Here is a 25943-nt window from a genome sequence, read left to right as displayed (position 1 = left end):
GAAAGTCAATACCTGAACAGTAAATTAAGCTATCAGCATGTGTCAATTCTATATGTATAGGTTCATAGGTACATAAGTAGTTACATGCCTAACTGCCCAAGGCCATTCATATGCCTAGCCAAAATGTGTCTTCTGTCACCGCCTCATTGATTAACTAACTGTCCCTCTGTGGAGCAGAGCCAATTGCGGGATCCCTGGGGTGTATCCACTGTTCCCCACCCACTCTGCAAGGATTCCCTGGAGTGTTAGTGAGGGGCTCTGTATAATGTAATCAGGGATGTAGTTCCAAAGCATGGGGAGTACCCGTGACAGGAATCTGTCACTCCGGCATCTTCCAGTTATGGTTGTGGCAAGGTGTAGCTCATTACAGTGTGTGGCTCACTGTGACATGGATTCCCATAGGTGGAGCATATCCATTAAGCCTGACTTGGACACGACTTTGTTGGCCACTGAGTAATGCAAGAATTTATGCAGTCTGGCAGCAGAGGACACATGTCTGAGGGCATTATCCCTCTTACCGAAGTACATTCGTGGCCCTTCCAGCTGTTGGATGTGTCTTCTGAGGTACATCCAAAATGGGTTATCATACTCGATGATGGGATTGATGAGTGATGAGTAAAGGGGCACAATAACCTCAGTCTGTTTAGATGCGAACCCTTAAGTAATCAGATGGCCTACATAGACGGATGTCCTAACTACTTCGCAGATATGATTGTCAAAGGAAAGCTCACTATCTAATATAGTCCCAACATACCCATTACATCATCTGAATTATAGTGTCTGCCACTCATGTGCTAATATGTGTGTGTGTAGTTTCCCAAAATGGAATGACCATGCAGTATGTGGCCTTTAGCTGGAGGCCATGACTATGACACCCTCTGTTGGACTATGTGAGGCCCCTTGAAGGGCGTCTGTGACAGCTGGACTGTCAGTTCACAGTCTTCAGTAATCACCAAACACGGTCTGCTGTAGTTCACCTGTGTTATCCCATACCTCTGAGAAGTATATGGCAAACAGTAGGGGTCCCAGGACTGAGTCCTGTGGGACACAAGTTGTGATTGGTCTAAAGTTGGACCTGGAGGCTGCTAGGCTTACCATATGGGTTCTGTGTGTAAGCCTGTTGGCAAACCAACCTGTGATGTATGGGTGTATGTACTGGCTGGTGAGTGTAGAAATAATACCTGAGTGGAGAATGGTGTCAAAATCCTTGGCGAGGTCCAGGTAGTATGTGTGAGATACCACACCCCACACCTAAAGTTTAGGTGACTGTAAGATGTCAAACAGGTTCAGTAGGCATGATCTGCACTTAGTCAAGCTGACCTGGGTTGGGTCAAGTGTCTGGAGGTTACCAATGTCTATGTTAATGAGTGCCATGAGGATGCACTCCATAGCCGTGCAGATCAGGCTACTCAGGCTTATGGGGTGGTAGTTACCATGGTCAGTTGTGTCATCACCTTGGTGGAGTGGAATAGATGTTGTCATGCACCATTGAATGGCCATGTAGCCTGTATAGAGGCTGATGTTGAATTGCTATATTAGGCGGGGGGTCACTTTGTCTTGTAGTGTCTGCAGGATGCAGTCTGGGACACCATCTGCCTCCACTGATGCTCTGTCATGCATTTGAAAGGGCCATTACCACCTGTATGTCTCAGATGTCTGGGATACTGTACGTTTTGGGTATTGTTTTGGGCCCTGTAGGGGGTGAAGCTTGCTCTGAATGTATCATCAAGTGTGTTGGTGATATCAGTAGGGTCAGTATATTCAGTGAAATATTGCACCAGCACAGTGCAAATCTGTGTGTTACTGCTTAGATCCTTGACATAGCCAAAGAAGCCTTTGTGGTCATATTCCAAATCCATGCCTATTTACCTGTGGATGTCAGCCTTGGATGATTACACGAGTAACATAAGTATCCTGCTAATACTGGTCATGGATGTCTGCATGTCTTGGGATTTGCTGTTGTTCTGGACTACTGTCCTACTTCTGTTGTATAGCCTGTATAATGCAGGGGTTCAGCAGACTGATGTCCTTGTGTAGGAGTAGTGAGTCCTGGTTTACCATTGATGGCACAATCCATACATCTTTGTAGGTGCTTATAGAGTGTATTTGTAATTCTGTCTGTATCTTGAGCAGTGTCATCCCTGAGCATGGGGGCTGTGAACCCTCCCACCTCTGTCATTAGTACTATGAATTTAGCTATAGAAAAGGTATTCAGTGTGTGTTCCTTGGGTGGGGGAGATGGTTGGGAGTGGAAATCATCAGTGAATAGTTCATGGTCAGATCTAAACAGTGACCAGTTTACCTCTGCTGTAGTGAACCTGTTGCACATGTCAGTGATTACCACTTCTAGTATACAAAAATGAAAAGCACAAACACCCACCAGGGCAGAGTCAATAGAAAAGCTTTTAACACCACAAAGTCCAGCAGCCGACTAACGAAGATGACTCACAGCAGTACAAACAGCAGGTTTTATTGAAATAGGCAAAATGAATAAAAAAATAAATAAAAAAATAAAAAAAGAGTCTATCAGTTTTTTATTCATTTTGCCTATTTCAATAAAACCTGCTGTTTGTACTGCTGTGAGTCATCTTCGTTAGTCGGCTGCTGGACTTTGTGGTGTTAAAAGTTTTACCACTTCTAGTATGTTTTCACCTCTCGTTAGTCCATCTACTAACTGATACAGGCCATATGAGGTGATAAATCCCAGGATGTGCTTGGCCTGGAAGTGAATACTCGAGTAGGTTATCCAGTTAAGTGTAGGGTAGCCGACATTGACCAATAACAGGGTGTCTGGTAGGACTGTCATGTTTACCACTGTCTCCAGATAGTTGTAGTGGTGCTCCTGGGTCATGGAGGGTTACCTGTAGCAGCTCACAGTTTGCATTGCAGTTGTGGCTGATGTTAACTGCACATGGATGATCACAGACATATCATGCTGCCCCACTAACTTGGAGGTGTAGGTATCCCCGATGAATATGGATACACCCCCTCCATGTCTGTGCCAGTCCATGTTCAGTGTCTGAAATGTGTGTTATGGGTTGTAGTCTGGTAGTGCCGGTGTGCTCACAGGAGCCTTATACAGGTCCCAGTCACAGAACAGATGTAGATGTTGTCCATACTGAGGGGTGCTGTGAGTGCGTGCATGTTGTGAGTACTACCCCTGGTGTTGAGTAGCCTAACTCTCATTGATTCCGCTATTGTGCAGTTCATGGAGGTGAGATTCACCCCTGAGACCTGCTTAAAAATGGCACCATGGGGTCTCTTACACGGGCAGGTTTCTGCTTCCTGGACCACAAAATTACCTCATTTGCATGCCTTTCGGCTACAAGTGAGGTAATTAGCATATCCACACCCTGTCTGTGTAAGAGCCGTTTTAGGTGCTCTCTTACACACACATTCAGGCTGTTCCTGGATCGCGATGGCTGCATGGAGTCTTACACTACTCTTAGACTCCGTGCAAGCCATCGTAAATCCTGCGCGTTAATCACCCTTGCACTACCAGTGCCTGCTCTGAGAGGTAAAATGACCACTGCCAGGATTAGGACACACAGCCATGTACTCAATCTTCACAATAACCTACCACTAAGCTACCTGAGATGTACCAATGGCAGTTGTGTATTCTGACAGGTTAAAGCACAAAAAGGAGGATTGTGTAGAAATAGGACAAACTGCCATGTACCCAATGAAAGGTGTATGCTCACTCTCTCTCTCTCTCTATATATATATATATATATATATATATATATATATATATAAATCAACATATATATAGAGAGAGGGGGGAGAGATAGAGAGATATATGTCGATATATAGGGATATACATATATATATATATATATATATATATATATATATATATATATATATATGTAGATATACAGATAGGTTAACAACATCTACACAACCATGGAGGTACATATAAATGGGATACCTACCAAATACCGAATGCTTGACATACTGACGCGTGTAATCACGAGGCTTAAAGACCGAAAGACCACAGTACCGAAACACCAGAAGCGTGAGTTTTAAAATCCCAATGTTAAGGGACATTTAGTTAGTGCTTCTGGTGTTGCAGTTCAGGTAGGTTATTGTGTGTAAGTGTGTTCTGAGTTTGGTGTTTGTTTCTGGGGGACTGTAATGTGTGGGTTTGCTTTGTGTGTCTGTTTGTGCGATCTTGGAGGTAGAATATTAAAGTAGGAGGGGTGTGGGGGGCGCAGCCTCCCACATGGGGGTGTAGGGGGGCTTGCCCACCTGCTCATACGTAGTGTAGGATGGTTTGTTTGGATGTGATGGGTAGCAGTGTGTCTGTGTTTGTGTGTGTGTGTTCTGTGTTTGTGTTACTTTCGCGAGTTTGACTGTCGCGAGTTTGAGTGTTCGGTAATGTGGGGTTTGGGAGTCTGGGCCCAGTACTGTGGACATCGGAATTGTGTGCGTTCGGGATTCCATAGGTATCCCGTATGCAGCGGCTGAAGTGTTCATATATGAGTATAACATGGACCATAGCAATCACGCATTCCGCCATGACCAAACTTTATGAACAAAGGATATGGAGAGTATATGCCTATACACTATTACAAATATGTGCTATGGACATGAGCCAAAGATAGGGTTACCACCTGTCCCACTTTGCGAGGGACAGTCCCTCTTTGGGCGGTTGTGCCCTGACCAAAAATATTAAAAATGGCAAATGTCCTGAGATTGTAGGACATAATTATGTCCCATATGTAATGTAATAGTTGCATAAAATAGTTATTTCTGTATCTAAAATACCTACATGTTACAAGAAATAGGATAAGCAACTAAACTGCTACAAGAATAAGCTTTTATTTAGGCAAAAAAGTAAAGGTCTATCCTTTGTACTGACCGTGGGTTTGTGTCGGCCTGTAAAATCTGATGTGTGTCACGAAAATGTCCCACTATGGCCATTTGAAAAGGTGGCAACCCTAGAGAGGGTCAGTCACCAACACAACTCCAATGACTGCAAATACCTATGACAGAAATACACAGACAGCTTTCATGTAGCAAGACTTTATTACATTCCAATGTATTGCCGAAAGGATTCAAGGACTAACATCACCTGCATGCTATACAGGAACCAAATTAACAGTGCCTTAATGAATGCCTGCACTCACCATAGTATTAGTCCACTAAAGGATAGGTGTTCAAATAGGGAAGGAACCCTCACACACATATCGAATATGTATAAAAGCAGTTCCTACACACCTGCATCTGCTATGTACACCCACCAACATCTGCCCCACACCCAAACCAATTACAATACAAACTGTAATAACATCAGAAATCATTCACTCACTGTACGACATCTGCAGAAGCCTTAACATGCCTTGTCAGAGACACACTAACATGGTCCTATGTGAAATAGTTGCTGTTATACAATGGAACAGCTGCTGATGTTGCAGGGTTTGTTTGCACTAATCCCATTTCAGAGGGTTGTGTGTACCCCAGAAAGTGTTACCAATTACTGATTAACAGCACAGTATGATACACGTACACCAAACCAAAGATGTCTGGTGAGCACACTGTAAACCACCTAACATTTTATGCATAGCCATACAGCCTTGAGCTGCTCAAACATCCTTGCTAGACTGAAACATCTGCAGAAGTATCAGGTACAAACAAACCCTGCATAAGTAGCAATGTTCTGAAATATAACAGCTGTACTCACATGTAGAACATCTTCTAGCCATTACACACAATCCATGGGAGTCATGAAGCTAATATATCTCTGTGTGTCTCCATATAGTTGTTGCAATACATCACAAACAAAACATCCAGGCCGTCTTCCTCGAAAGTAAGGCAAAGGGACAGCGTCCAAGTGGAGTACTCAATTATACACCACTGTTGCCATGGTATTGGCTAATGGAGTAGCTGCACAACTGATGTGCATGTAATTAACTACTTTGGAACACCAAGTGGTGGTCAGGATAGCACATGTTACCATATTTAACTATAAAAGGATGGCTTGTCACACATTCAAACCATCTGTATATACCAGCAGAACATTACAAAGAAGATTGAAATACAAACTGAAAAAGATTGAAATAACAGTCAACAACACCTTGGGTTACTAATAAGGTATGTAGAACACTCAGTATGTCTGTGTATGTAGTACCTGTTCTGTAATAATTAAAGTGTATGCAATGCATATAGTTGAAACAGTTATCTTGCAGTGATGTATTGTTGAGCATAGTAACACTTGTAGTATTTATGTGTCTACTGCTGTAGGTCACAAGGCAAACACCTCATACACCACAAGGGATGCTATATAAGGGCTTTGAACCCAACAATTCCTCTCCAGCCGCTGTCAGTGGCAGGGTTGGTCCAACAAGTATGTGCTATAACAGGGGATAGTATATGTTGATATATTGTAACAGTAGGCATATGTATGGGTGTATTACTGAGAATAACATGTTGAAGGTGGGCCTACTGTGCAATTATGATTTGCATTGTGGGATATTGTGCCAATAACTGTGTGATGTACAGTATTGTAGGCAGATATGTATTACATTTTACATAGCATTACTATTATGTTAGGCAAACATTAGTTATGTCTATTGGCATTTATAATACACAATAACAGGATACATATGACTTGTAGTCACCCGACAGTTTATCAGCATGATAGCAAAGTAAAATGGAAGAGCTAGTAAACTCTCCATGCACATAAGACATGTAATAGGTTCATAGGTAGGTACTAGGCTGTCTGCCCAAGGGCATTTATAAGCCTAGCTAGAGTGTGTTGGCTTCCGCTACCCCCTTAGGTTAGTTCCCAGTGCCTCTGAACAGCAGAGCCATTAGTTCCCTGTGCCTCTGTTCAGCAGAGCCACTGCAGTGAACCCCGGGGTACATGTCTGTCTCCCATCCACCCATCAAGGTTTCTCTTGAAGAGTGCTAGTGAGGGGCCCTGCCTGATGTACATCGGAATCATGTTCCAAAGCATGGGGAGTCTCCAGGTCAGGAATCTATCCCTCCAGCATGTCCTAGTTATCGTTGTGGTTAGGTTTATATCCCTAGAGTATGTGGCACTCAGGGGCTTTTGTTTAGGTGGAACATATCCAGCAATACTGGGTTGGACATGGGCCTTGTATGTCAAGCAGAGACCACCTCTGAGTATGCGGTATGCAACCAGCTAGAGTTTCTTTAGTTGGGCTGCATAGGTCATCTGTTTGAGGTCAGTAATCCTCTTGGTGTGGTACTGTTGTGGTCTTTCAAGCTGTTGCAGTTGTCTTGTAAGGTACATCCTAAATGGGGTGTTGTACCCTTTAATGGGTCTAATAAGTCATGAGTAGAGAGGCACAATGGCCTCCTTTGTTCTGGATGCAAACCCATTTGAGATTAGGGGGGCCACGTAGAAGGCTATTCTAACCTCCTTGGCATTATGGTTATCAAAGGAGAGATTGCTATCTACTTGGGTTCCCAGATCCCTTATTACCTTTTCTGTATGTAGGGGACTACCACCTATGTGGTAGTCCATGGGTAATTAGTTTTATCCAAAGGGGATGACTATGTACTTTTTGGCATTCAGCTTGAGGCCATGATATTGACACCAGGTATCCATCTCTGTGAGACCCTTCTGGAGGGTGCCTGTATCAGCTGAGGAACCAATTATGGCCCCTAGTTTGCAGTCGTCTACAAACCTTTTCAGCCAAAGTCCTCCTGTGCTTGCCTGTACCTCAGAGAAGTATATACAAAACATGAAGGGTCCTAGGACTGAGCCCTGGGGGACGCCACTTGTAACTGGTTTACAGTCAGACCTAGGGTATGCAACTCTCACTGTGTGGGTTCTGTCTGTGAGCCATTTTGCAAACCATCTCATGACGTAGGGGTTAATGTTCAGGTGGATGGGTATGTCGATAATACCAGAATGGGGAATGGTGTTGAAAGCCTTTGAGAGATCAAGTTAGGCTGTGTGGACCTCCTTACCCTCATCTAATGCCTTGGTAACTGTCTCAAAGAAGTCCACCAGGTTTAGGAGGCATGGTCTGCCCTTAACAAAGCCAAACTGGGTGGGGTCAAAGGTTTGGAGGTACCCAATGTCTCTGTGAATGAGATCCATGATGATGTGCTCCATAGCTTTGCAGACCAGGCTAGTAAGGCTTATAGGGCAATAGGTCCCGTGATCCATTGTGGCGCCACCTTTGTGGAGTGGGATAACTGTTGCTGTGCACCATTCAGGGGGCACAAAGCCTGATGCAAGGCTATTATTGAACATGGTGCTTAAGTGGGGAGCCAGTTTGTTCTGAAGTTCATGTAAAACGCAGCCTGGGTTGTTGTCCATTCCCATGGATGCTGTGATTTTGGCTTTAGAGAGTGCAGCTTTTTACCTGTGTAGTTGTGATTACAGGGACTCTGCATTCTTCCTGTATAGATATGGGCCCTTTAGGGGGTGAGAAGGGGTTAAAGTTAGCACTGAACCTATCTGCCAGGATGTTGGCAATATCAGTTGGTTCTGTAATGTTCGTGCCTTTGTGCTGTAACTCAGAGCAGATCTGGGTGTTGCCATCGAGATTTTTGACATAGCTATAGAATTCTTTGTGGTTGTCTTTGGAATTAGCAGTGGTTTTGTTTTCATAGCTAGCTTTGGAGGATCTTATAAGGGATCTCAGCTTCTTACTGAGGCTGACCAGGGAGCTCCTCCACTCATAGGATTGTACTCTCTTTTGGAACAGTTTCTTCCATCTGTTGTACAGCTTGTTTATGGCAGAGGACCACCAGATTGGCTTCATTTTTTGGAGGAGAGTGTCTTGTTTCTGTTTGGGATAGCACGATCCATACACTCGTGTAAGTGCTTACATAGTGCATTTGTGTAGGATTCAACAGCTGTAACTGTATTGTCCATCTGCATGGGTGTCATGAAGTTCACCACTTTTGTCTTAAGAAGCATGAAGTTGGCTTTGTAGCAATATTTTACTGTGGTTTCCTTAATGGGGGGTGGGGGAGGGATGTGGATATCAAGGGTGATTAGCTTATGGTCAGATCGGACCAACGAGGAGTTGACTTCAGGTGTGGAACACCAGTCACTCATGTTGGTAATGACTAGGTCTAGGATATTGTTGCCCCTGGTGGGGGTGTGGATAAGTTGATCCAGGGCATTGGAGTTTAAGAATTCCAGAAAGCATTGAGCTAATGAGTTGGTACACGAGTAGTTTTCCCAGTTAATGGTGGAGTAGTTGAAGTCACCCATTAGTAGGGTGTTTGGTTGAACCCTAATAATTTCCAGTACATCAAGAAAAGAGGAGTGGGAATCTTGGGGCATGGAGGGGGGTCTGTAGCAAGCTACAATTTGGATTGCAGTTTTGCCCTGAGTTAGTTGCACTTGGATAACCTCAGATGCATTGTACTAAGCAACTAGCCTGGAGGGGCGGATATCCTAATGAATATGGACACACCTCCGCCTTGGGTGTTTCGGTCCAGGTTACATGGCCGAAAAGTGTGGTATGAGTTATAGCCTGGTAGTGCAGGGGTGCTCTCTGGAGCCTTGAACCAGATCTCAGTCACTGCACAGATATCGATGTTCTCCATTACAAGGAGTGCCTCGAGTGAGTGCATTTTGAGATTTAGACTTCTAGCATTGAGTAGCATTACCCTAAGATTTTGCTTGCCTGTTCCTGTTATGGTGGTGGATATGTTATTTGAACCTTGCCTAAAAAAGGCACTATAGGGGCAGCAAGAGCCTTAGCCAGTATCTGGAATCCCAGGGGTCACAGGTGCAGGCCATCTGTGGCAAAGCATCATGGTCTGTCGACCATGTCATCCCAAGCAGACAGATACTGGATCCCCTTAGAATGACACCAGAAGCTTAGCCAATTGTTGAAGTCAATAATTTTGTCCTTGTACTGTGGTATCATTCTGGGTGATGGCAGAATGCTACTCGGGGCAAGGGTCATACCTGCCTGGGCTATAAGATCAGAGAGCTCTTCCATGTCTCTTTTCATGTAGTCCAGGGAGGTACATCTCAGGTCATTCACACCAACATGGACAATGACAGAGTCCTATTTGTACTTGTTGTGGAGTGACCTGAGTGCATGGGTTATGTGGTGGATCCTGGCACCTGACAGGCAGCTGACAGTAACCTTCTTCTTGTTTAGCCTGGTGAGAGGGACATCAGTGTGTCTGACTATAGAGTCACCTATGACTAGTGTGTTGGGTACATTGTTTTGCCTTATTGGCTGTGGTTGAGTGGCACACTAAGTCTGTGCGCTATGTGTCATTGGGGTTGTGTTGGGGGATGGAGGCTGCTTGCGTTTCTGTTTTGGAGGTCTCTGTTGCTTAGACAGATTATTATCGAGAGGCTCCGTGAATGTTTTTGTGTTACTATGTATGGATTTTGGTGGTGTAGATTTAGTGAGACTATGTGATGAGTGTGTTGTGGTGCAAATGTTTACCTTCTCCACATGACTGTCAAGTTCAGTCTTGGTTGGAGTTAGCTTTACCTCCAGTTTGGCTAGATAAGTGCATCTCTCACAGGTTGTAGTGTTGGGTGGTAGGAGGAGAGGTTTGTATGTGTACATGAGGCAATTTCTACATTGCCTCAAGATGCCCAGATTCATTAGATAGACAGGAGAGAACACTGGGAGCTGACCCTTGGACATGCCTGAATATAAAACAATTTTCCTCTAGATAAATGAGGAAAGTGAGTACAAGAGCTGTTTTATTCTAAGCAAGTGAGAAAAGTATGTACATAAACTGTTTAGCTCTAGGTAATGAGGAAGATTGAGTGCTATAGTAATTAGTAACTTATTTAGTGCTTACAAGTTTTGAACAAGTGCTGAGCATGAATAAGCAATCCAGATAGGGTCTTGGATAACATAAACACACTGCCCCCCCCCCAACAGGTACACAATCATATATCCATGTACACTGCAGAACCCCTGTAACACAACTATGCAGGTACAAGCTGCACTCAGGCTGCATGGGACTTGTCCACATCCCTGGTTGTATCATACACATATGGCAAAACAAGTTGCTCTCCACATACACATCATGTAAAACATAGCTTCATGTCAGGCTGTGTACATACTGAATGGTGCACACCAACAGTTATCACAACCCACAAAGGGGGAGACACCACTGATAATGGGAAGTACTGCACTACTACCCTGCTGAGTCTGGTCTGAAAGGCCATGAACCTTGATCAACTTATTTGATATCAGCAGTACAGATGTAAATGACAATAAGGTTGATTTCACACTGCATATCATAACCTTGCCAGGTCATAGGACATCATTATCCATACTGTGCTCCACCTACACTCAGTATACTAGATATACATTCCTATGTCACAGGAGTGTTTTGCAACAGGACTGCTGGCAGAACCAACACTACAGAAGGTGTCTGAATAATACATGCACATCACACCAGTGCCAGCTACAGTAAGACAGGGTTAATTCATTGTACTCCCCCTCATTGTAGTCTATACCACACAGACTAACAGAAGGCATCTGCCTATTGAAGTATGCGAATGACTATGACCTAGGAGCAATAGCTGACTCAGAGTGTTGTGGACAACATACAGAAGGGGCTTTGTGGGTGAGGTGTGTGACATATGGCCACAATCTGACAGCTACATATTGCATTGTCACCCCTATGTTAATAACCCTGTACCCATGAACTACCACCTAGGCAGTGGTCAACATAATGGACACTGTGTGTAAGGGATGCAGATGGGCAGTTGTCTTTCCTGTGATAGTTACGTCACAACACCTGTCAGGTAGTCATATGTGTCAACCCTAATCAAGACAGGGTACCATCTATGAATATAGAGATCATTGTTCAGCTATACTCAGCACTCAAGTGACCCATATCAGATCACATATTTCCTTTAAGGGGTATTGGCCATGTTCAGATGGCCTACACCAGTCTTCCCAAACCCCATCTCCACTATGTAGCATGATGCCTACACTGAATAAAGCCATGTCCAACCCAGTGATGTTGGACATGCTACACGTACACATCCTGATCTAAAACACATACTTCATGGACATCCACCTTCCTAGTATAAGGATCACCACATGCTGGACAGATCCTTGCCCCATACACTTTACATACTCCTACCATACTATGCATCCCTGTCCAGCAAAGCTGCACATTGCCCCCCCTTTCAGACATGGTGTGAATACCGCATGGTAAATGTATCATTAACCCTGTGGATCAGTTATGTGGCACTGCTTGACCTGGCCCCCAGAAACCTGCCTATCGGCTACAGCTATGTAACCTTTCATCCTAGGCTCATACATGGCCCAGGGCATATAGCCTACTAGTTGACTTTGACCGTACATGCTATAGTTGATATCCATCCCTGCAAATACCATCAGGCTAGCCAGTGTCCGATGTGTATCACATGTGCAACACAGGTGATACATGGCAGGATGTTGAACTGCTGTACAGTGCAATGTAGAAGTATATGGCAAAACACATACATGTAAAACCTTCAGTGAGCAAGTCTTCAGGGTCACAGGTCATGTCTGTTAAGGCAGTGTAAGTCTTTATATGTGACATATACACAGCATCAAGGTCAACTGCATTAATGTGGACACATCCAGGCATGTGCTGTTAGGTAAGAACACCAGTACAGGCAAACAGACATGCCCACATCAAGACAGCATCCACATGGAGTATGAGCAATGCAATCAGGTGACACACACATATATATGGTGATAATATCCAATCACTATTGAGTGTCAAATGTGTGTGACAGAAACATGTCAGTGGTGTCAGTGTCATGTAGATTTGCAAAGACAACTATTTAATCATAATAAATGTGATACACATGTATGTTCAGCTGTAGCTCTGTATGTCTCTGTGAGTTACTGTGACCTGTCTCCATCATTATGTCTTCCAGGTATGCCACGTGCAAGGCTACCACCTTATACCCACTTGGAGGATGAGGCCCTCATCCGATACCTACATGATAATCATCATGTCCTGTTCAGCCATGTGCCACAAGATGCACAACAGTGGGATGCCCTGTGGCAGGAACTTTGCAGGAGGGTTAATGATGTGGGTAGGCACAACCGCACATACCAGCAGGTGCACAGACACAGAACAGACCTAATTAGATGGCCGAAACAGCGTGCAAATGCAATCGCCAGGGAGCAAGGTGCAACAGGTGGTGGGCCACCAACCCAGCCCCCACTCACACATACCGAGGAGCTACTGGCCAACCTGGGGACACCTGCAGAACAACATCCACAAGCCTTAGCTGATATTGTGGAGGTGGGTGTCTCTCAACCACCAAGCCTGGATCTGCCTGGTAAGTCACTACTGCACATATAACAACTATATTCCATATAGTTACAGGTGTCACTGTACAATATGTAATGTAACATCATATGCAAGACATGTATACACACATGCCGCATACTATAGTATGCTACTCTGTGTATGTACACATGTGCATACTCCATAGTATAGTCTATTGTACTGGCGTATGTGTTAACATGCACATTGCACCATACAGGCATAGATAATGATCATACTGCTGTGTCACTCCTATTTAGGTACCTCTGGCATTCCGCTGCGACAGCAGCCCATTGCAGGTGAGACTGTTATTATTTATCAGGCATGTTAATGCACAGATCTATCTGCCATGTGGCCATTTACCACATGTACACATAATGTATGGTCCTGTCACAATGCACAGGTCAGGCCTGCAATGCATCACAATGGCTACCCATGTGCAATACTTGCAAACTATGTGAAACACTGACATGAAACCTCACAAACTGTCATTGCCAGATGTGTGGACAGCTGTGCATACAATGGTGGGGGTGTTGTTCACTGTAGGGACATGTACTACAGATCAAAACTACACATGTGGGGAATACAAACAGTACTACACAGTGAGCTGGAGTATGGCCAGCCCACAGGATTCATCGGTGTGGATTATACCCCTGCTACGAATGTCACACAATGTGATGTGCTATCTGACATGTCCATGACATCTAGTGGGCTGGCTGCAACACTGCCTAACTATCCTGAAAAACATATCCCACATACCAAACATTCTACCCTTTGTCTGCATAACCCTGTTGTCAGTGGAGCATATGACATCTATGGGTGTATGTCATATGGGACAACACAGACATGTGAAATAGATGCCCGTCACAACCATTTGGCCAACACATGTTCACACACGGCCATGGAGGATGGCCAGAGACATGAAGCAATGCACATAGCAGACATGATGTGCTTGTGTGTACACCCTGTCGTACATTGGCTCCACATGGTCCAACTATGGCCTTTGTGTAATGGTTATATTGTAGATGTGAAACACTAGACATTCTACAGGCCTGTGCACATCTTATGTAGGTGTGACATCAATCCACCACATAAGATGTGTTGAACATCTGGAGTGTGTCACAACATGACAGCAGTCACCTGTACAGAATCCACATACATACACAGACAACCACATCAGCCCACAGATACAGTACATTCCCCTTGCTGGTGTCAGACATCACTGTCATCCTTGCTCCTCATGTGTGTGTGTGTGGTACATAGATGTCATGTGGGACATGGTACCGACGAGTTTGCCATGTCTGGCCATAGTTGCCAGGCAGCAGCAATATGGTTGCAGATGTGCAGGGGTGTCACTCGTATACCCTTCAGTGACCCGTGTCACACATTCCACATCATGGTTTAGTGTGTATACACCTCAGTGACGTGGGTCACATTCCACAGTATATATGTATTGTATCTGAACACAGTCATGGCTATGAACTGTGTCTGTAACTCACACTGTATAGCAATAGAGACGCCTCATGATTCTCTGCAATGGCCATGCACATCAGCTAAATGTGCAGTATATCTGTAGAGCAGACAGACAACACTGCATTGGGACACCATTACTCCACTGTATATTTGACAGGACACCATTGTGTTAAACATGTATGCATGTCATTGCACATGTCAGCAGATCACATGTCATACTACATGTGATTGCCAAGGTCATATGCCACACATCAGGAAGGTGTACTGTTAACCTGTGCTGGTCTACATGGTGTAACACAGGGATGTATGCTAACTACTGCTATGATTGTGTAATTTGCATGCCTTCTGCTATGAGACATGCATGCTGTTGTGTGCAACCCAGGGATGTGTGATAACTGCCACTATTATTGTCTGAGCTGCATGTCGTCTGCCATATCACATGCATGTTGCATGCCTTCTGTCATATCACATGCATGTTGCGTGCCATAGCATGTGTCTGTGTGTGTGACTGTGTGTGACTGTATGTGTGACTGTGTGTGTGTCTGTGTGTGTGTGTCTATTGTATAGATTGTAATGTACAGTTCTTGTCTGCCCCTCACAGGTGATGTAGGTGTGTTCCCCTCCTGCAGTCCATCTGATGTTAGTGTCCCCACAGACTCTAGCAATGATGATGAACATATGATTGAGGCACAGGCAGGGTTGTCAGGGGCTGAATCTGTGCCATTGGTTGCCATTCCACCTATATCCCCCTCATCCCCGCACACAATTCTCATGCCAACACATACCCCATCACCAGTGGCCATAGAGGAAGGACAGTTGGCATCTGGTAGCTTGGAAAAGGAAAGTGTGGAGGCTATGGAAGGTGTGACTGTACACCATGGTGTCAGCCAACTGACTGGTGATGCTCCACACAGGCATGTGGCCAGTGCTGCTTGTAGGAAGACCTCTGGCCAACATGCCCCTGCAAAATGGAGCACAGCAGCTGGTGTCACCAGATGCATGTTTCAGGCTGTAATGGAGGCACAGGCAAGTGCTGAATGGCACAACAGAGAAGATCAGAGGCTTCAGAGGGCTGCTGTCCATTCTTTAAACAACATCCAAGCAATGGCAAATGCTCAACAGCAGATTGCTGAAGCTTTGGATAGATGATTGGGTGACATGGTTGGAGTCCTTGACCATGGCATGACAATCTGCGAGCGTGAGCTGTCTGTGCTGGAACATCTGGTAGGAGTGAGGCATCAGGCACATGGACGTAGGCCAGCTACATCACCTGTTTCAGGTCTACGTGAACAAGCTACCTCACATGCCTGCTCCCATAGTGGCGGTAGCAGCAGCAGCAGCAGTGCAACTGGTGCTGTGCTATCCACACCAGGACACAGCAGGCCACATGCACATGGCCCTGGATGGTCCCAACATGGACATGGTTCCAGTGGACGTGTCATCAGATGGTACCCAATCTGCACCTCTGCCTGGTAGTGCCCGTGGAACCTCTGGCAGGTACAAGTCACGTGGCCATGGCCGGATACCGTGAACTGTAAAACCTGGCCTGTACAGTCCATGGCTGTCAATAATACCCCTGTGTAGGCCAGACACATGCCAGAACTGTGTGCATACATACATGCACACATCAGAAACATATGTAGGGCACCGCAACACACACATGCATAACATCCACACATGCCCAAATTAGATCAAAGGCCCTAACCCACACACATGATGTCATCCAATGGGGCAGCCTAGGCCTCTGGAAAACATTATCACCCTGTGCATATGATGATGCCTGTGACGCATCCCTGTCATCCACACCATCGGTGCAGGGATATGCTCATATGGTCTGATGCACAGGGTGAACAGACTAGGAAGAAAAGTGTAGATTACAGTTGTTGTGTACTGTTGACAGGCAGCAGACATACCATGTAGTACAGGTTTAGAATGCATGTTGTACTGTTAACAGTATGTGTCTTGTGTAACAACAGTAACTGCATGTTGGTCATGATGTTCTGCTTTCCTCCTTCAGGTCTAATTGCATGTGCCGGTGGATGTCAGTGCTTGCAGTTAGTGCCCCATATGTAAATATGGACTACTCACATGTATGTATGAAAATACCAGCATGCACTTTGTAGCTTCCACATCACAGTTAGAAAGTCCCACATTCCAAACACATCTTCAGATCTACTGATCCAAGAGCATGATAACTGTGTATTAAGCTACTGTCGCTACAGACGTGACATCCATACTGAGTGACATCACAGGTACAGTTACATGGAATGGGGAGGTAAGAGAGCGGTCTAGCTGATGACAAGGGTAGAGGCCAGTGGGAAGCGTGAGGCCCCATTGGGAAGCAGTAATACACATTCCCATGACAGGATGCAAACACACAACTGCACCCACACACTCAGGTATGTACACATATGTATTCAGAGACACAGTAACACACCCACACACTCACGGATTCACTGACACAGTAACACACACACACACACACACACACACACACACACACACACACACACACACACACACACACATTTGCTAGTGTTGAGATGAGGACCCCTGCTTATGTGCAAATCATCATTACAGTACTGTGCACTTACATGATGCGCCACAGAGATTACGCATATACAGGTAATCAGTATGGCCTAAGATCGAGGACATCAACAGGGATAGTAGATTGCATCGCCTGGATGGGGGGAGAGGTCTTATCAGTTCACTATGGTAACATACATCCTCACTCCAGGGACCAGACAGCCATACATACACACACACACACACACACACACACACACACACACACACACACACTGTGGCATTCACTATTGAATACACCTATGTCACGCACATACAGATGCCTCACATGTGTGAGATACACACCCCTGCCTATGTCCTGCTTTCTACACTGCAGTCTCTACAGATGTCTACAACAGTATACAGGAGAGTGAGTAACAACTGAGATGTATTCCCCACCATACGTGACATATATGGACACACATGCAACCACACATGCCAGTACTGTGAATCAAACACCTGCCTATCTCATGATACGTATGACAGACTTACAGCAGTATTGCACGCGTTACAAAGTGTACTGATGATTCCTTTGGCAACTGTGCTGATATATGCACATAGGAGGTCTTAACTGTTACAGGTGTCAAGTGATTTACCTTTGATGTCACCATGACCGCTGTCTAAGTTGTGTGTGTTCCCCTTCAATTAACAAAACCATAGCTTAGCGGTTACACAGGTTATTGTAGAACTATTTGTGACACACCTGTGAGCTGTCAGCAGCAAACATCCATCTGCAAAGATGCCCCACCACTTAGTTATGTCCACACATCTGTCCATACCTGAAGTATATCTTTCCGTACTTTCAGCATATGACCATATACAGTTGGCAATGTTGAGCTTGCATTGCAATTGCATGATGTACTAAGACACACGTCACCTGCAAACATCAGCAACTGCACACGTATGGTATCTGAATGCACACCACTACATGTACATGTGTGTAGGTCCTACATTCCTGTCATTTGCGCATGTTTGTAGGCATTGCAATTGGTGGACATGTGTAATGACATACATGACACATGGACTGTTGTATGATATGATAGGTGTAATGGGTGACCAGTACAGAGGGAATGATACCTCTGTCAACATTGATATCACACCTTATGTACTGTTAGCATTCAGCAGCCATGGACCTACCTTCCATGTGCATGTGTGTAATGGCTGTAGCCACCTATCTACACAAAGGACAACAACAGCTATGCTATTTACATATATATTGTATGTGTGTGGCATGTATATATCCATGGCAGGTACATGTATGTCATATCCAAACATGAGGGTGTTTACTGGTGTACAGCAACAGTCATCTGTTAATGCTGTAAATAACTGAGGGCCCCTGGTATGTGTACAGCTGACCTGGTTACAAACAGTGGTATCATTGTATTGCATAACACATGATGCAACTGTGTAAGTACATGGGTACCTGCACAGTTGATGTAGGGCTGGGTACAGTCCACTGATCAAGGGTCACATGGTGTTGTACTATTATATGTCCTACCACATGTATGGATGTGTGTTGGTGGTCCGAGGGCATGGTGGTGTCTGAGGGTTACACCCTAGAATGCAGCTTTTGACACTGTGACCTGCACCTGACTCATCTGTGATGCCTTTTGTGGGAGTACTGGTCAGTACATGTTAGTGGCCTTTATGTATGTGGGGACACCACCACCTGGAGCGGTCCGTACCTGTGTTATGGCCCACATGTCAGGTTCTGAGGTATATGGTGGTAGTGCTATTGTGCACTACAGAGCCTTCAGCCAGGTGTTCCTCACTGCACAGATGTCAGTATTCCCCATTGTTGGATCTACAGTGAGCAGCTGTGATTACGAACACTACACATCTAGCACTCGTTATCATAAGTATACAATGCAGTTGTCCTCTAGGTGTCAGGGTGTTATACTGTGTTTAGGACATTTGCCTTGGAATGGCACTATATGGGCGAATGCGACCTAGGTATTATCCCCACTCCCTTGAATCATGGATGCATGTGATATGAGACAAAAGCATGTCTACTTTCAATCATGTCATCCCAAAATGACAAACACTGGACAACCTCTAATTACAGCAGGACATTGGCTCTTGTGTTGGTCAAGCAGTTGCCACTCCTAGCAAGACACCACTGTGAGTGGTAGTATTATGCTTGGTATAGAATGGTGCATCTAAGGTGACGGACAGCAGCAGACATTGTGTAGAAGACTGGTGTCAGATATATGTAGTGCGGTGTTCCTGCTAACAATGACAACTACTAACACTGGCATCCATTACAATGTGTTCTTTAGGTCTAACTGTAATAGCATGGCCACTGTGGCCTTCCGTGTTTAGAATCAGAGTGCATCCCAAACAGCCCTGTGCTACTAAGTGTATGAGCATGCCCAATATAACCTTGTGTAGATGGACACATAGTGCATTCCGAACAGCCCTGTGCTACTAAGTGTGTGAGCATGCCCAGTGACACCTTGTGTCAGTTATGTGCCTCTATGTGTATGGGCATGGCCATTGTAACCCTGTATAGTGATAGTAGTCATCCATTCCACAGATGGGCATACTCCAGTTCAGGACGGATTCCTACTTTAAACATACAGGTTCACAGGTATGTACATCATAACTGCCAGCATCCCTGTTGATGTCCACATTCCTAGAAGATCATAATGACAGCCTTGAAATGTGTAGTCTCTGTGGCGCGACTCGTAACTATCTAGTATTGTAATAGTGATCTGTAGATAGGCAGGTGTTCTGATCACACCACTGGCGTGTGTGTCTCCGTCTGCCTGAGGACAGAATAATGCTTTTAGACTACTCGCACTCCATACAATTCCTACACCCAACTTTGGCAAGGATGATGATGTCACCCACCTAGAAATACACCTCTGGGAGTGCTGTGACCCAATAATCTCGGTAGCACGTTCTGTAACTGCGTGATGCTGTAGTGTGATAAAGTAGTTAGGTTAGTGTTCTAATCCCAGACTTGCCAAGTGTGTGTGTGTGTGTGTGTGTGTGTGTGTGTGTGTGTGTGTGTGTGTGTGTGTGTGTGTGTTTGTCTCCATCTGCCTGAGGATGGAATACAATTCCTATACCCAACTTTGGCAAGGCTGATGATGTTACCCACCTAGAAATACACATCTGGGAGTGCTGTGACTCAGTAATCTCGGTAGCGCGTTCTGTAACTGCATAATGCTGTAGTGTGATAAAGTAGTTAGGTCAGTGTTCTAATCCCAGACATGCCAACTGTATGCGTGTCTGCCTGCATGTGAGAAGTACAGTGCTTTGTAGAGTATGCACTCTCTGTACAAATCACATGACCACCTTTGTCAATCCTGCTTTTCACCCACCTAAGAATACACCTGTAGGAGTGCTGTAACCCAGTATTCACCATAGAGCATGCCCTAAATGCGTATTGCTGCAGTGTGATATGGTAGGTAGGGTTTCGAATGCAGGACATGGCAAGTGTGTGTGTTTGGCTGTCAGAGCCTGTGTAGAGGTGGCTGTGAGTGTCTAACCACTGGACATGCTGGGGAGAAGATTTTGTAGTTTTCCTATATGGTGTCCGTCTTATGACACATTGGCCACCTCACGAGGAGTATAGCTGTCAGTCAGCCATGGAACTGTGTTAGCAAGCCATACCCCTACATCTGGCAAAAGGCCTGATGAACAAAGTATGCAACCCTACTAGTACCCAGTATATGTCCTGCACCCATGTGCCATACACAAACACACTTGCCTAGGATATCCCACTATGTTGCTAGTACCATGCACATTGATTACAGATAGTAGGCATGGTGTGAATGCAGTGGGCTGCAGAGGACATGACACCCTGTACAGCGGTACAATAGGCACATAATTGTGGACAATGTGCCTTCACTATGTTCCCCACTGGATGACTGCAACATATGTGGTGCCATCAAATGTGATCCACAGAGGCCATACAATGCCATACACATGTGCCCTGTATGGACCAATGCCACTGACACCAGGGAATACCTGTATCATGCTATCAATGCAGGTGACTATAAGCAGGTTTCACCACACCAGGCCAGTATTGGCATATCGGGGGATAACAGTCTGTGTACACAACATGTGCCTGCCAAACCAGGTACACCTGTACATGTCACTGTACAGTATTGTGGGACATGCACATCCCAGGCAATGTCCATGTGAAGGACTATCAAACACAGACATGGCATGCATTGCAAATCTACGGCCATACACATTGGTAACCAGGATGTCAGGGCAGATCATGCAGTACCCATCTGTGTGGGACATTGCAGACACTACACCCCTGTCCCGCACTGCACACCATTGTCGGGTGGCACGATGCCAAGGATTACCCCCCACCCAGCTTGTACAGCCATCTTGCACAGCCAACCACTACACACCCATGAAGCAATGCATACATGCATGTCAGTACTGGCACCTTGTGTTTGCATGTGGGTTATGATGCCCCCAACCACAGTCACTCCCAGTATAACCCTCGTTAGCATACCAACAAATGTCAAACACTTCACATGCCCTAGCCCATAGAACCTCCAGATATCCCCTGGTGTGCGTTACTGCAGTGTGGCAAACTAAGTAGTTAGGTTGGGTATTTGTGGCCCTGGCAAAGAGTGTCAATGCGAGTCCATTAGAGAGTGTGGTTGTGGTGACAATGGCATCCGTTCACGTGGACAACCATGTGTGCTACACCTAATGTATGTCTACTATATCTCTGTTGCAGATGTCTCTCACCTACACACATATATGTTCCTACAGCACAGCAACATGTCGGCTTTGTGGCACATGTAGTAATTTCATGCACATGTAAAAGTAATGACTAGTCAGTCAGGGGTTTGACCCCTGTACTTTTATGCGTGTGGCAGATGATGCTTAGGGTTTAGTCTCCAAGCCCTTCTCTGGTGTACTTTGTCTGTCCCTCCCACACACTCTCTGGTGGATGTGGAGGTGTACACCTGCTCAGCAGCAGCATATGTACTGTAAGCGATGGACATGATCAGGTGATGGCCTCTGCACTTATTGCAGTAATCCTCTAGCTGATTACATGTGGAACAGCTGTGATGGTGTTCCCATAGCCATTCGCATGATAAACACAGTATACTATCTAGGAACATCATGTTGGTATTTGGCCATGACAGTCGCTGTGAGTGGTACCTGGATGTGGTGTTCTGAAACGGCATCACAGATGATATTTGGATGTACCTCAAACATCATACACAGTGGGAAATAATCTAAAGACAGGAGGGTGATGTGCCACACATGACTACAGCATGTAAGTGTAGCTATGTTGCATTGAGACTACTGCCTGTTTAACATGGTGTGTGTGGTAATGGCTATTCTGCATGTTTTAATACAGACATGACAGTACTCTGTTCGTGGGGGACCCCCATTTGTAGGGCCATCTGTGAACTGGTCAGTGTGTGGAACCATTTGTTTCCTGTGTTACACACTGAACACACATCTGTGCACAGCAGGAGCATAGTGTGAGGATTGCAGACAGTACATGGTGATAGGGATGTGTTACTGCCATCACATCCCTGACTGGACATATGTCACATGAGACAGTGGTATGACAGACACTCTCTGGGGTTCCCAGTGGCAAGCCAATAATGGACAACTGTTCATAGCTGCAGTCACACGTCTACTACACATTGTACAGATGTCATGCAGTATATATGCATGTGTTGTGCTCCCTCTGCAAATGTATACCATCTGTTGTGTTGGGTTGATGGTGATATCTATGCATACTGTTGTAGGTAATCCTGAATGCTGTTGTCTATCACTAAGCCATATGTGAGTTTAAACTGCAACACCATAGGCTGTATGGGTTGGGAGGTCCTGGCAGAACCTCCTGTCCCACTTCAGCTGACCATGGCACGGGCACCAGCACATCTGGGGCCCAGCCTTGGACCTCAACCTCTGTTGGCTCTGCACCACCTTCTGGTGGTACCACCACTGAGGATGGGGCAGTTCCCCCCTGGGGGCAGGGCCAGACAGGAACATGTCTGCTGTTGTGTGGTCCTAGACGTGGTGTGTTGGGGGCTCACTAAGGGGTTCTGAAGAAAGATACGCAAGTTCAAGGGCAGAGTGTCACATTTACAAGGTGATGCTGCTCCTCCTGGACAGCCCCCAGCACTGCCTCCTTTGCAGCTCTTTAGGTGCAATGGCGGCTGCCCATGGCTGAGGACCTCCGTCCCGCTGTTCCCATGGGCTTGTGAATGCCAAACACCCATCCCCATCTGAGGTGTATCCCCCTACATGTGTCATATACTGACCCTGTATGCTGTCTTCTCTGTGATCCTACCCTACCTATCGTCCACGGCCATACATATTCCCCTTCCCCCACTTCTCATTCTCACCCTACGGAAACATAAGGCCAATCAGTTCCTAGGACAACATCTGCCCTGTACATAGCTGTACATTTCACACACGTGCCCACTGGACTCATGTAACCCTTGTAATATGCATCACAGCATACTCCTGTTATCCTCACCCCTGTCCCTCAGGTGCACGATCCTGGTATGCACATCACTCCTAAATGGTCCAGGTACACGTGATGAGGATGACCCCATTGTACACACAACACTATCGTTCCCTCTATGGTTACCCCATTTACCTTTATCATGATGATGATGTTGCACACAGCACCTTGCAAGAGTACTGTTCTCACATAATGATTGGACAGGTACTGTTATGTTAATGTACATTACATGCACAGAGTGATGTATATGGCCAATGTACAACTGCTTGCATGTATGAATGACACATGTCTGTCTGAGGGAGTCTTGGTATTACATAGGACAACACCACTACATAATACAAGCATTGCTGGTGTTTCCCATTTCATTCATTTGTAATGCTTTGTTGCCACATGGTATGTTCCTGATATATCTCTATATATGTATGTACCTATATGCTGGACATAAACACTGACATATACATCTACATGATGGGATACATTCCTATACTGTTGAATGACTGTGCTGTATGATAAGTTTGTGGTACCGTCCGTTGTCTGTATATCTACCATGCCGTATTGGTAAATCACATTAGCTGTGTGTGCAGGGTCCTGGTTCCGAGCCTTGCAGAGGCCGTTAATTTTGTTGCAAGGCAGAAAAAGGCCATTGGATACGGAGGGAGTAAGGCACATTAAAGCAGTTGTGAGCAGGTGTACATGGGTTTGCATGGTGTTAAGCAATGCTAACCTCTGGTTACAGCTTCTTACACTTGGTTAGCCTCTACATTGCTTTACCAGTGCAATACTCGCATACTGGTAGCCAAACAGGCTTACACCCACTCACTCCCGCACTTGCAAATGCACCGACATCTGACACTCACAACCCTGGGTGGGAGCGAGGACCACAATATTACCTTGTGATGCCTATTACATCGGATTACATGCCTATCGGGAATGGCTGCCCATTAGGCAACGGCATGCCATTCAACTGTACGGAATCGGCGGCCTGTCCAGTGTTTTAGTCATATTATTTGTGTGTTCCTCTTACAATCTGCACCCATCTGGCTGATACATGGGAACCGAGACACTTCAATACAGACAAGTAATTGGGTTTTGGGACCCACATCCGTCAGCCGAGTCAGATTTTGCAGGGCAAAACATACCCACAGCCAGTACAAAGGAAAGAACTTCACTTTTTTGCCTAAATAAAAAATTCTTGTAGCATTATAGTTGCTTATTCTGTTTCTTATAACATTTAGGTGTTTCAGATACAAAATAATTGTTTTATGCAACTACTACAGACAATATACGAAAATCTTTGTCCTAAAATCTCAGGATATTTGCCATTTTTTCAATTATTTTGCAGGACACAACTGCCCAAAGAGGGACTGTCCCTCGCAAAGTGGGACAGGTGGTAACCCTAACCTATTATGCTATCATCTTTCTAAGGTAGTCAGCGGAATATGCGCTTTCTATCACTATCAGACCTCTCATACGAATGGGGAAAAATTAACACTGAATCAGGGTCACTGCATAACAACATCAGGGACACATTTAGAATTTTGGTGCTATTAACCTGACACATTGACAGACCCAGAGCATATGTATTCATACACATTGTCTCAGGTACATGCTGTTTATGACTCTTAAATGTTGTCGTTATTCATTACATGTATTCCACCACCTTTCCTCCTAATATCACTAGTTCTAGGAGGGTTTAGGTGGGACAGAGTTAGATTCTGAGTCGTAATCAGGGACGTCCCTGGTAATCAGGGACATTTTAATGGTATGGTCCCTATGTGTTCCCCCAATGGTTTACAGACTATCCAGTGGATGTGCTCTTAGGGGTTGGGAGGTATGGGCGTCTGCTATGCCCACATCGGAATATTACTTACATCCATGGGGAGGTCCTAATACGGCTCTGCCAGCCAACACCTGCACGCCTAGGCCCATAATCTCATACCCATAGTTCCCCTACCTGCCACTCCTCTACAGCACTCATCCTTACTGTGGGTGAAGGTGGGGTATAAACACACCACTACACACTGCCCACTCTCCCCGTGTCGGGACACATGTCGTACGTTGTGTCGACCCATGTGTTATCAGGCTTGTACAACCTACTGATCCATGTACATCTACAGCCTGGTTGGATAAATCATTACTGGGACTGGCTCTGATCATTAATTTTTGGTGTCCCACA

The sequence above is a fragment of the Protopterus annectens genome, chromosome 2.part0 (genome assembly GCF_019279795.1).
Source record: "Protopterus annectens isolate FY-2018-M chromosome 2.part0, PAN1.0, whole genome shotgun sequence".
Lineage (NCBI taxonomy): Eukaryota > Metazoa > Chordata > Ceratodontiformes > Protopteridae > Protopterus > Protopterus annectens.
Note: the sequence above shows the minus strand (reverse complement) of the source record.